The sequence below is a fragment of the Bos indicus x Bos taurus genome, chromosome 13 (genome assembly GCF_003369695.1).
Source record: "Bos indicus x Bos taurus breed Angus x Brahman F1 hybrid chromosome 13, Bos_hybrid_MaternalHap_v2.0, whole genome shotgun sequence".
Classification (NCBI taxonomy): Eukaryota; Metazoa; Chordata; class Mammalia; order Artiodactyla; family Bovidae; genus Bos; species Bos indicus x Bos taurus.
This window is the reverse complement of record NC_040088.1, coordinates 5605420-5614868: the sequence shown is the minus strand read 5'-3', so window position 1 is coordinate 5614868 and position 9449 is coordinate 5605420. Positions and strand designations below refer to the sequence as shown.

At 44.4% G+C, this 9449-nt stretch overlaps 1 long non-coding RNA gene across 1 annotated transcript; it reads left to right on the top strand.

Annotated features, from left to right (window-relative positions):
* Nucleotides 1-4939: 4939 nt before the first annotated feature.
* Nucleotides 4940-9018, top strand: LOC113902753. Its single transcript, XR_003513904.1, has 2 exons — nucleotides 4940-5245; nucleotides 8651-9018. It is a non-coding gene; the product is annotated as an uncharacterized LOC113902753 (long non-coding RNA).
* The last annotated feature ends 431 nt before the right edge of the window (nucleotides 9019-9449 follow it).

The following is a 9449-nucleotide window of genomic DNA, read 5'->3' as shown; positions in this document are numbered from 1 at the left end:
CAGTATACACAAGTGTGTAGAAACAGAAGTTATCTGCATATCTGAAGTTATTGATATTTCTCCAGGCAATCTTGATTCCAGCTTGTGCTTCATCCAGCCCAGCATTTCACATAATGTACTCTGCATATAAGTTAAATAAGCAAGGTGACAATATACAGCCTTGACGTACTCCTTTCCCAATTTGGAACCAGTCCGCTGTTCCATGTCCAGTTTTAACTGTTGCTTCTTGACCTGCATACAAGTTTCTTAGGAGGCAGTTAAGGTGGTCTGTTACCCCTATCTCTTTAAGAATTTTCCACAGTTTGGTGTGATACACATAGTCAAACGCTTTAGAATGGTCAGTGAAGCAGAAGTAGATGTTTTTCTGAAATTCTCTTGCTTTTTCCATGATCCAACGGATGTTGGTAATTTGATCTCTGGTTCCTCTGCCTTTTCTAAATCCACCTTGAACATCTGGAAGTTCCTGGTTCATGTACTGATTAACCCTGGCTTGGAGAATTTTGAGCATTACTTTGCTAGCATGTGAAATGAGAACAATTATGTGGTAGTTTGGACATTCTTTGGCATTTCCCTTCTTTGGGATTGGAATGAAAGTTGACTTTTTCCAGCCCTGCGGCCACCACTGAGCTTTCCAAATTTGCTGGCATATTGAGTGCAGCATTTTCACAGCATCATCTTTTAGGATTTGAAATAGCTCAGCTGGAATTCCATCACCTCCACTAGCTTTGTTCATAGTGATGCTTCCTAAGGCTCACTTGGCTTTACACTCCAAGATGTCTGGCTCTAGGTGAGTGATTACAGCATTGTGATTATCTGGGTCATGAAGATCTTTTCTATATAGTTTTTCTGTGTATTTTTGCCACCTCTTCTTCATATCTTTTGCTTCTGTTAGACCCATACCCCTTCTGTCCTTTATTGTGCCCATTTTGCTGATGCTGGGAGGGATTGGGGGGCAAGAGGAGAAGGGAACGACAGAGGATGAGATGGCTGGATGGCATCGCTGACTCGATGGACATGAGTCTGAGTGAACTCCAGGAGTTGGTGATGGACAGGGAGGCCTGGCGTGCTGCGATTCATGGGGTCGCAAAGAGTCAGACATGACTGAGCGACTGACCTGATCTGATGTGATCTTGCATGAATGTTCCCTTGGTATCTCTAATTTTCTTGAAGAGATCTCTAGTCTTTCCCATTCTGTTGTTTTCCTCTCTTTCTTTGCATTGATCGCTGAGGAAGCCTTTCTTATCTCTTCTTGCTATTCTTTGGAACTCTGCATTCAGATGCTTATATCTTTCCTTTTCTCCTGTGCCTTTCGCTTCTCTTCTTTTCTCAGCCATTTGTAAGGCCTCCTCAGACAGCCATTTTGCCTTTTTCCATTTCTTTTTCTTGGGGATTGTTTTGATCACCGCCTCCTGTACAATGTCATGAACCTCTGTCCATAGTTCTTCAGACACTCTGTCTATCAGATCTAATCTCTTGAATCTATTTGTCACTTCCACTGTATAATTGTAAGGGATTTGATTTAGGTCACACCTGAATGGCCTAATGGTTTTCCCTACTTTCTTCAATTTAAGTCTGAATTTGGCAATAAGGAGTTCATGATCTGAGTTACAGTCAGCTCCTGGTCTAATTTTTATTGACTGTGTGGAGCTTCTCCATCTTCGACTGCAAAGAATATAATCAATCTGATTTCGGCATTGACTATCTGGTGATGTCCACGTGTAGAGTCGTCTCTTGTGTTGTTGGGAGAGGGTGTTTGCTATGACCAGTGCGTTCTCTTGGCAAAACTCTGATAGCCTTTGCCCTGCTTCATTTTCTACTCCAAGGCCAAACTTACCTGTTACTCCAGGTATCTCTTGACTTCTTACTTTTGCATTCCAGTCCCCTATGATATACACCTTAAATGGTGTACGTCATAGGTGAATGGTGAATGGTGAATTATATGGTGGGTGAATTATATTTCAACAGGCTTCCCTGGTGGCTCAGATGGTAAAGAACCTGCTTGGATTGCAGGAGATCTGGGTTCCATCCCTGGGTAGGGAAGATATTCTGGAGAAGGGCATGGCAACCCACTCCAGTATTTTTGCCTGGGTAATGTCATGGACAGAGGAGCCTGGCGAGCTACAGTCCATGGGGTCGCAAAGAATTGGACATGGAGTGACTTCCACATGACACACCACCAAAGCTATTGAAGAAAAAAATGTTTTTTAAAAAAGTAAGGGGATGGGCCTGTGACTACAAGCAAAACCACCACAGCTGTTTGAACATTTACTCCTAATATGTGCTTAACTAGCCTGAGCCAACAAAACAGGGGAGGAAAACAGAATATATTAGCTTATGTAATGGAAAAGCTCGTGGACATTTCAGGTATGGCTGGATCTAGGACTCAGGCAACGTCAGCGGGGACTCTGTCTTGCTCAGACTGGTCTCTGTTGCCTTCCTTCTCAAGCAGGTAAGAAAGATGGTCTCAGTACTCTAGTCTGCTTCCGTCTTACCACCCCAACCGCCGTGAGGAGTACTTTTTCCATGTAGGTTTTTTTGTTGTTATTTTCAGTTTTTTTTATTTCGCTTTTTTTGGCCATGCCACATGGTAAGCAGGATGTGGGATCTTAGTTCCTGGGCCAAGGATGAAACCTGCAACCCCTGCATTAGAAGGAAAAGTCTTTAACCGCTGGACTGCCAGGGAAGTCCCCCATCCACATAGTTCTAATAAGGGTTTGAGGGAGGGTTCTCATTGACCCTACTGGGGTCACCTTTGTGTGTTTTTTTTTTCATTCCAGTGAAATGGTTTTTATTATATTCACGTAATCATGCAGCCATCACCACAACCAATGTGAGATCTTTCCATGATCCCTAAAAGAAACCACATACCCTGTAACCATCACTCTGCAGTTTTCTCCCACCACTCCCAGCCTTTTTTGTTTTGTTTTAGTTGCTAAGTTGCGTTTGATTCTTTCCAACCCCATAGACTCTCGCCCTCCAGACTCCTCTGTCCATGGGATTTTCCAGGCAAGAATACTGGAGTGGGTTGCCATTTCTTTCTCCATGGGGTCACCTTTGAATTAATCACTGTGGCCTAGCTCTGATGGGCCAGGACTGGTGACATGATCTGCCCCAGAGCCAAGGGGCATGGTCAGCCTCACCCAAACCACGTGGTCCAAAGTGAAAGTGGGTGACTCTGCAAAGGAAAACTGGGATTCTGGGCAGGTGTGAGACACAGACGCCCACAGTACTGGGGGACCCTCACTACACTGCCCAAGTTTGAGTTTTGCTTCCTCCATGTGCCTGCTCCGTGTCCTTGGCAAAGTACTTAACCTTTCCATGCCTCAATCTCTTCATCTGCAAAATGGTGATAAAGGAGTGTGTCCCTTCAGATCAGATCAGTCGCTCAGTCATGTCCAACTCTTTGCGACCCTATGAATCGCAGCACGCCAGGCCTCCCTGTCCATCACCAACTCCAGGAGTTCACTGAGACTCACGTCCATCGAGTCAGTGATGCCATCCAGTCATCTCATCCTCTGTCGTCCCCTTCTCCTCCTGCCCCCAATCCCTCCCAGCATCAGAGTCTTTTCCAATGAGTCAACTCTTCACATGAGGTGGCCAAAGTACTGGAATTTCAGCTTTAGCATCATTCCTTCCAAAGAAATCCAGGGCTGATCTCCTTCAGAATGGACTCGTTGGATCTCCTTGCAGTCCAAGGGACTCTCAAGAGTCTTCTCCAACACCACAGTTCAAAAGCATCAATTCTTCGACGCTCAGCCTTCTTCACAGTCCAACTCTCACATCCATACATGACCACAGGAAAAACCATACCCTTGACTAGAAGAACCTTTGTTGGCAAAGTAATGTCTCTGCTTTTCAATATGCTATCTAGGTTGGTCATAACTTTCCTTCCAAGGAGTAAGTGTCTTTTAATTTCATGGCTGCAGTCACCATCTGCAGTGATTTTGGAGCCCAGGAAAATAAAATCTGACACTGTTTCCCCATCTATTTCCCATGAAGTGATGGGACCGGATGCCATGATCTTCATCTTCTGAATGTTGAGCTTTAAGCCAACTTTGTCACTCTCCACTTTCACTTTCATCAAGAGGCTTTTGAGTTCCTCTTCACTTTCTGCCATAAGGGTGGTGTCATCTGCATATCTGAGGTTATTGATATTTCTCCCGGCAATCTTGATTCCAGCTTGTGTTTCTTCCAGTCCAGCATTTCTCATGATGTACTCTGCGTATAAGTTAAATAAACAGGGTGACAATATACAGCCTTGACTATAAGGAGGCCCCTCTGTCCAGAGGATTCTTTAGGCAAGAATACTGGAGTGGGTTGCCATGCCCTCCTCCAGGGGATCTTCCCAACCCAGGGATCGAACCCAGGTCTCCTGCATTGCAGGTGGATTCTTTACCATCTGAGCCACCAGGGAAGACCTTAAATGAGATAAATTCAGTAAATTCACACTTGGGATGCTAGCACACAAGTCTTCATTATGTTACCTAATACTGTCACACTATAGACCTACAGAGCTATCACCAGTTAACCCATGTCGCCCAATTAATAAAAATATCAATTTCTGGTCAAATAGGAGATTGTGAGGAAATGGGAAAGACAGCCTGGGGACTTCTGCGTGACCAGATCAGGGCCCCCTACGGCACCTCTACTTCACCTAGCGGAGCACCCGTCACTGTTGTAACTGCTCAACACCCCCAGGCTGTGAGCTCCCTATTCGACTCTCAGAGGTTTGGGTTTTGAAGTTCATGCAATTTTAGGAAAACAAACTATTCATATGAAACAGGTAAGAAAGTATTTATTGACAAAGAAAAAAAAAAAACAACTCAGCTCAAATTATTGGACATTTGCAGAGTCAGCTTCTGAAATCTGTTTGAGCAGTTTACACAGAAATGCTTCCTGATTGTCCCCTGGCTGCTCCTTACCCTGGAACAGTTTAGAACTCCTAATACTTCCCTGTACTTGTAAATCATGGTCATTCTGCCTTTGAGCCCAATAAAGATTTTCTATAAATGTGTGTTGAATGACTAATTGGTCAAATAGCTACACCCCTGATTAATCTTCACAGTGGACAAACCACACCCACAGAATAAGAGCCAGATGCATTTTTCTCTTCCTTTAAACAATGAAGAAGGTTTTGAGAAACCTCTCTTGACAGATCCTGCTTGAAAGATCCTGCTCAGCTGACTTTGAGGCCTTTGAGATGAGACTGACCCAGCTGAATTCCTTATTCCGGGTTCTGCCGTGGGTAAATCACCTCTCTTTTTTGAGACTAAGTTTTCTCCTCTTTGCATGCTTATAGTAGAGAGGAAGAAATGAGAATTATCTGGAGTACGTAAGAAGTAGCACAGTGTCTAGAACATGTATCTAATAAATGAACTTCTTTTTTTTTTACACTTTATATTTATTCGACTAGGTAATGTTCTAAAAAGTACAAAAGGGTAGAAAAGTGAATCTTCCTTCCTCCCTGTTCCTTTCTTCACCCCAGATGCAACCACAATTACAGGTTACAAGATAGTTTTGAATTTATAGAAATGTTGCAAGAATAATTCTGAGTATTTCAGGATGCCCTTTACCCAGATTCACCAGTTTTTCATATTTTGCTGCATTTGCTTTATCATCTTCTCTTTCTTCATGTGAATATTTATTCATTACTAACATTCATTTTTTTGAAACTACTTAAGAATAGATTATATACATCATGCCCCATTTACCCTTTAATATCTCAGCATATCTTTCCTAAGAACAGGATATTATTTTAAGTAACTAAGCACAGTTGCCATATTCAGGAAATTTACCTCAATATAATACTTTAATACCATCCATATTTCAATTTTGTCAATTGTTACAATAACCTTTACAGCATTTTCCCCCTCAAGTACAGGATCCAGTTCAAGACCATGTTATGCCTTTAGCTATTATGTCTCTTTAGTTTTCTTTAATTTGGATTAATTCCTTAGCTTTCCTTTGTCCTTTATGACTTTATTTTTTATTAACACTTTACTAACACTTTTGAAGAAAGCAGGCCAGTTAATTGCATAGAATGCTTCAGGAAAGCAGGGACCATGTCTGTTTCTCTACAGGGGCACAGTGCCTGGTGGGTGCTCAATTCCTGTTCATGGCATGATTGAATGAAACGTCTTTGTACCAACCACAACCGACTCAGTAGACATGAGTTTGAGCAAGCTCCAGGAGATGGTGAAGGACAGGGAAGCCTGGCATTCTGCAGCCCATGGGGTCACAAAGAGTCAGACACAACTTAGCAACTGAACAACAAAAATCAACCACAAACCTTGTGGAGAGCTACCTACATAATGTCTGGATGAATGAAATGAAGGCTGAACACTAGTCCCATCTATAAGATCAGTGAAATAAGGCTGCTGTTCCAGGTGACTTATTGAAGTTCCCCTGTCTCAACAAGTCTCTCCCACAGTCTAGGAGCTGATAACTTGGGCAGTCAGGCTGGCTGGCTCCAGACTGGCCCCGGATGTGGTAATGAGGCCACATTGCAGGGGAAGAGGTACTCTGTGGCCCGAGGCTCCAGGCGTAGAGGCTAGGTTGACGGGGAAGCCGAAACAGAAACTGTGGTGGCTGGCGAGGAAGGATGTCCCTATCTGTGCCCCTCAGCCACGGCCGAGGCTTCTAATAGACCACAGCCATGCTTTGGAGGAAGCGTTTTACTGAAGGGTAACCTACGTATAGAAAAGTGCACACACCAGTGACAGCTCAATAAATTTTCACCAGGGCAACACAGCAGGGTGATCGGCCCCCTGACCAAGGGCCAGAGCTTTCCCAGTCCCCTCGAAGCTCTCTGCCAGTCTCTATTGCCACGCTGAATGGTAACCAAACTTTACGTGCTTCCCTGCTGGCTCAGTCGGTTAAAAACCTGCCAGCGTGCAGGGGATGCGGATTTGATTCCTGGGTCAGGAAAATCCTCTGGAGAAGGACGTGACAACCCACTGCAATATTCTTTGCCTGGAGAATCCCACGGACCCAAGAACCTGGCTACAATCCACAGCATCACAAAGGAAAGCGACGCGACCGAAGCAACTGAGCTCGCGTGCACGGACTTTATGAATTGGCATAACACAGCATTAATTCTTTCACGTATGACTTCTTTGCACAAAATTATGTTTGCAGCAACAGCCTTTTAAAAAAAATCGCTTATTTATTTTTGACTGTGGTGGACCTTGGCTGCTGTGTGGGCTTTTCTCTAGCTGTGGCACATGCGCTCAGTAGCTGCGGCCCCCGAGCTCTAGAGCACAGGCTCAGTAGTTGCGGCCCACGGGCTTAGCTGCCCTATGGCATGTGGGATCTTCCTGGACCAGGGATCAAACCCGTGTCTCCTGCATTGGCTGGTAGATTCTTTACCACTGCACCGCCAGGGAAAACCAACAACAGCCTTTTGACCCTGCCTCTTGCTCTGCACGCTCAAAATGGGAAAGGTGACCTGATAATAACTCTTTGCTGCTGGTTTCAATGTGTCACCGATTCCTTGGAGCCTGAAAGCCATCCAGTGGGCTGGAACTGTTACTGCTCCATTTCACAGAGAGGAGACTGAGTCAGAGCTGGACTTTGCCCAGCTAGGAAGTACAAGAGTCCACATTTGAACCCAGGCCTGTCTGATCTCTGAGCTCATCACAAATATCATACACATTTCTTATCAATATTAATGACCATTTATGGAGCACCCACTTCGGGCTGGACATTGCACTTAAGCTTTATGTTCATTAATTTTTCCTGTGAACAGTATAACTTTTGCCGGGCTTGACAAATGATGAAAGCAGGATTCACAGAGGTCACACAGCCTGGGAAGGCATGAAAATAGAGACTTAAACCCTCCTGTGTTGATTGCAAAGTCTAATGTGCTGTATTGGTATCCAGTATTTATGTGCACCTTTCAAATTCACCCTCTGAGTTTTTCAAAGAAGAGACAACAATAGCAGTTATCTTTTGTAGAGCTTCTTTGAGCCAGATGCTTTGGGCAAAGATAATGGATGATCCCCTCAATATCAGTTCCGGCCCGCTCTTTCCTAATAACGGATCGCCTGGTTCTTAGCTGGACACACAGCTTCCCACATATCCCAGGCTTCTTGGTAGGGAGGTGGAGTCCTGGCACTAAGTTACAGCTAATGGAAAGCTCCTCCCTTACAAAGCCCCTGGATCTACTTCCGGGTCCTGCCCTTCACAAGGAATGGGCAATGTTCTGCCCTTCACTGCTCCCTTCCAGCTGGGCTGAAGTGACAGACAAGGTGCTGGGGAGCCGTCTGGGACCTTGTGACCAAGGATGCCTCTCTAGGGATGGAGGAGCAACCAGGGAGAAGGCGCCTGGGCCCCCACTCCATGGAGCCACGGCATCCTGGCCCTGGAGCGCTTACCCACGAAGACCCAAGATAAATTGAAAAAAGAAATTAAAAAACTGCTGTCTTCACTGCAGTATATATTTTGAAGTGGTTAAAATGGTGAATGTTGCTCTGTGTGTATTTTATTTCAATTGCAAAAACAATTTTTCCCTGGGTAGGCCATGGTTATTTTGTGTTCCCAGTTTTTACTCATTATACAGTACATATTATATAATATATATAATTATAATATAATTATATATATTTTAATATATTATATAATGTATATATTCATAATCTTTATTTCTCAGATTTTTAGTCTTGGAGAGAAGGAGCATGGCCTGCCTTTCATGGTTGAGGGCCTGCGGCTCAGAGATGCAGGGATTTGCTCTAGAAGAGCAGCAGAGTCCACCTTCTGGGACACCGAGGATTGCTGCTCTTCCATTATACCAAGGATGGACAAACTGGCCTGTGGGCCCTTGCAGCTGAAGATAGTTTTAACCTTTTTAAAGGGCTGAAGAAATGAGAAGGAGGAGGTGGAGAAGAAGAGGACTATGCAAGAGAGAGCTTCAGTGGCCTGCAAGAGTAAAATATCTACTATTTGATCTTTTACAGAAAAAGTTTGCTAACCTCTGAATTAATACCATTAAAAAAAAATTCAGTTTCTCTGCCTGGAAAATGGGGGATTACATATTTATTTAACAGAAACGTGTCAGAATCACACGGGGCTGTCGTGGATTGAGAGAAGAAGCTAGGATGGGAGGATGTTAAAGGGTTTGCACTGGATAAACCAATCCTATTTATTGAGAGGCCACTGGCTTGTGGTGAACGATGGGGGTTAAGACAGGAAGCTAGGTTGCCACTGTCTCACTGAATGAGCCAGGGTAAGTCCCTTTCACTATCTGGCGGCTGGTTCTCATCTATACATGGGGAGTTTGGACAACACCTGTCCTCTTGGCTTACCTTCTCAGGATCCGGTGCCCCATCCTCTGGTAACAGCACCCTGATTTTCCCAGGAGGCCCCTTCTTTGCTCCCTGTCCATATGAAGTACATGGGGCTAATCCTATCCTTGACTCCACTGGAGGCTCTAAAGCGCCAGTCAACACTGT